Source organism: Mesoplodon mirus, assembly GCF_964341445.2.
Source record: "Mesoplodon mirus genome assembly, chromosome: 4".
Classification (NCBI taxonomy): domain Eukaryota; kingdom Metazoa; phylum Chordata; class Mammalia; order Artiodactyla; family Ziphiidae; genus Mesoplodon; species Mesoplodon mirus.
This window is the reverse complement of record NC_138979.1, coordinates 154,424,934-154,428,742: the sequence shown is the minus strand read 5'-3', so window position 1 is coordinate 154,428,742 and position 3,809 is coordinate 154,424,934.

Below are 3,809 nucleotides of genomic sequence, written 5' to 3'. Positions count from 1 at the left end.
GACACGGCGCTGGATTGTTTTCTTAATCTTGAGTTTGGGGAGTTTTTAAAATATATATTCTGACTACAAGTCCTTTATCAAATATGTGATTTGCAAATATTTTCTCCCAGTCTTTATTTTTCAAAGAACAGAAGTTATTAATTTGGATGAAGTCTAACTTAATTTGTTCTTCTATGGATCATGCTTTTGGTGTTGTACCCACTTCCTTAAATGCCTTTATAATGTATCTATTACACCACATCCTCTGGGTTCCCTCTGGTGTCAGTTATCAATTTATTGCCTTTCAGCTCCAATTCATCCTTTTTGCCTGCTTTATGAGTGGAAAATGACCCTTCTATTTTCTGTCTTCTCTTCTTTGGCATCTGGCACGATATTAAGCTTTGTCAATAGATGGCACTGGAGAGACACTGCGGAAGGAAAGGGGCTTGCTTTCTGGTTCTGTTGCGCTAGCTCTGCAGGCTTCTGCAGCAGGCTTGGCTCCCGCAGTGCCAGGCTCCTGTAGTCCACGCAGCTCCTGCACCATCAAGTGCCTGACTCCATCAGCATTCAGTGGCCGGCAGCGTCCCCCAGCAACCCTCCCCTCAGGTGGTTTTGTAGCAGAGTGCCTCCAGTGAGACACTTCCCTGTGGACAGCTTTCCCTAGCACAGTGGATTTCCAGCAAATTTCAGTGGTGCAGCAGACAGTGACTTCTCTGCCATTCAGTGTGCTATACTCTCCAGCAAGCCCTGGGCTTCAGTCTGGGAGTAGAATGGGTCTTTTCCTAGGGAGCTCCATCTCAGCCCCAGGTAGGGGTTATTATATATTATGTTGTATTATTTATAGTATATCTGCTATTAAAAATTTAAATTATATCTATTTTTTATTTTATCTGTTCTTTTAGCCTTTAGAGTTCTTTTTTTTTTTTTTTTTGGTCACGCCACACAGCTTGTGGGATCTTAGTTCCCCAACCAGGGATTGAACCCGGGCCCTTGGCAGTGAAAGTGGGGAGTCCTAACCACTGGACTGCCAGAGAATTCCCTAGAGTTCTCTTTACTTCTTACTAGCCCACTGGTTGGCAAACTGTGACCCACAGGCCAAATGCAGTCCACTGCCTGTTTGTGTAAATAAAGATTTATTGGAACACAGCCATGCTCATTCATTTACATACTGTCTATGGCTGTTTTCATGTTACAGTAGCAGAGTTGGTAGCTGCAACAGAGATGGCCCCCAAAGCCTAAAATATTTACTTTTCTTTATAAGAAAAGTTTAATCACTCCTGTACAAGCCAGTTCCTCATTATTCCAATCCCCTGTTATGGTTAATAATTCTTCATATTAAAATTTCCCTGTTCAAATTTACTGTGTGGTTTCTCTAACCTGCTCAGACCCAGGCTAATTCATCTCCAACCTCTCTGTCCCCTTTTCACAGTCCATTTTCAGTCTTACCTTCCTCTACTTATCCCATATTTTGAGTGCTCCTCAAGGTCCTCCTCTGCACTTCCTCTAACTTCCTCTCCAAGTGACTCTTCTGCTTACCCATCTTCAGTCATCAATTTTGTGGAATTAACTAAAGAAACCTCAGCTACAATTGGAGTGGGACAGCTCTCATGCCCAGCCATGCATCATCAATTACTCCAAACAGGAAGAGATGTTCGCCGACATCTCCCACAGCAAAGTGTTGCCTACATCACTATCCAGCAGGAAGAAGAAAACTCTCCACTGCATACAGTCCAGCCAATCAGACTTCAGCAGCCCAACCAATGAGAAGCCTCCATACTTTGGATTCCCAGCTTTCCCCAATGGACTCTTCAATTATCACAGCCCCTCCCACCCCACCCCACCCTTTTGCTATAAAAGCAAGCTCCCCTTCCTTGTTCTCTGGATTTGCCCATGGGCCACCATAGTTTGCATATCTTGAATTGCGGGTTCCTATGGCTATTTCTGAATAAACTCGCTTTTGCTTGTAAATAACTCCCTATTACATTATTAAAATTGACAGGTTTAACCAATTGTTTTTAATCTGGGTTCTATGGATGAAATTGCATGCAAATTTTGCATAGATGCCCAAATGTGCATATGTATAAGAAGAAATTCTCCAGCCTCATCTTTTGGCAACACGGCTCAGTCGTTAAGGGCACACACCATGGATATAACCTGCTTAAGTTTGAATCCCAGCTCTGCCACTATGTCCTGGGCTAACGTATTTAACCTTGTTGTTGTTTCAGTTTCCTTGTCTGTGAAACAGGGAAAATCATAGTACCTACCTCATAGAGTTGTTATGAGAGTCAAGGTAGTTAATAGATATAAAGCACTTGGGCAGGGCCTGGCACATAATAAGCACTATATAAGCACTGGCTGTTATTGCCATTTCTGGCACTGCCCCAGCCCCTGTGCCTCAACTAGACCAGTGTTTTCCATTGTTCTAATGGCCCCTGTTTTAACTCTGCACCATCAAGTGCACTCACTCAAGTCCTCTGCTCAGAGCACTCTTGCCTATGTGTTGCTTGCCCACTAACTCCTGACCTTCCTCAGGCCTCAGCTCAAAAGTCATTTCCTTAGAGAAGCCTTCCTGATTTCCAGACCAAGAGAGGTCTCCTGCTATGACTTCCCAAAGCTTTCTCTATTTTCCCTCATAACCCTCATCACAACTTATTCACAGTGATCACTTGTTGCAGAGGTAATTTCTCCCTTGTACTAGGCTCCTTGCTGGACCTCAGCACGGTGCCTAGTACATTGTAGGAATACCATAAACATTTGTCAAGTAAATGAGTGAATGAATAAGGAACAAAACATGAGAAAGGCTTTTAATACAGGTGTAAAACTCTATTCAAATATTAGGTAACCCAATAATGAGCGTGTGACAAAATCTGATGACTTAGATAATATAATGTTAAATCAGTAGAAATTTGTATTGTGTGAAGGAAACCCTCTCCTCTCCAATTGCTATAAAATATATTGGTTCAAATTGAGCTTGGAATATGTGTCTTTCAATCAAATGGAAATGAATTATCCAGAAGAACCAGAATACATTACTGTGTGCAGTCAGGGACCACAGACAGATAATGACTTAAAACATTCCCCACCTTCACCCCCAAGGAAACGAGACATAGTCCTCAGATGGCAGACTGAAAGGAGTGACTGACCAGGGAAGCTGCTTGTTCCCAGAGAATTTCCATGGCTTTAATTCAAGACAGGATTAAATACTTTCATGAGTAGGCAAAACCAACTGTGCTAACCTGAGAAATCCATTGCTACCCTGGAAGTTAATATAACTAACCCAAGTCATCAAGAAAACTATATTCTATCATCAATTCACACTCAAACACCAGGAAAATTATGATTATACTTTATATTTCATTATAATTCCAAAAAGACACAATAAAATGATTCTCCTGGTAGTGTCTTCAGGGACCGATTGCTTCTGCTTCTTTGCGTGAAGGAATCCCTAAGGAGGAGATTCCCCCCTCCCCCCACAACTGTCAGACTCCAACCGCTCCTCTTTTGTGCAATCAGCCTTAGAACATTTCCCAGACGCCAATATTTGACCTCCCGGAGAAACATGCGGTAACCGCCTAACCATAATTGGGGAAAATTGAACCAGGGTCTGGACTTAGGCACCGGCACAGAGAGGACTGGGGAGATTTCATGGTGGCCAGAAGGGCCATGGGAGAGCTGGTTCGATGATCCCAAAGGCCCTAGATACTAGCTGGTTGGGGACCCGTTGCGTATCTCGGGCAAGATTCAGCTTCTCTCAGCGTCTGGGAACAGCGTGCTCACATGCCAAGCTTTGGACTACATTTCCCAGACGGCTTTACTCTCCGGGCTGTCGC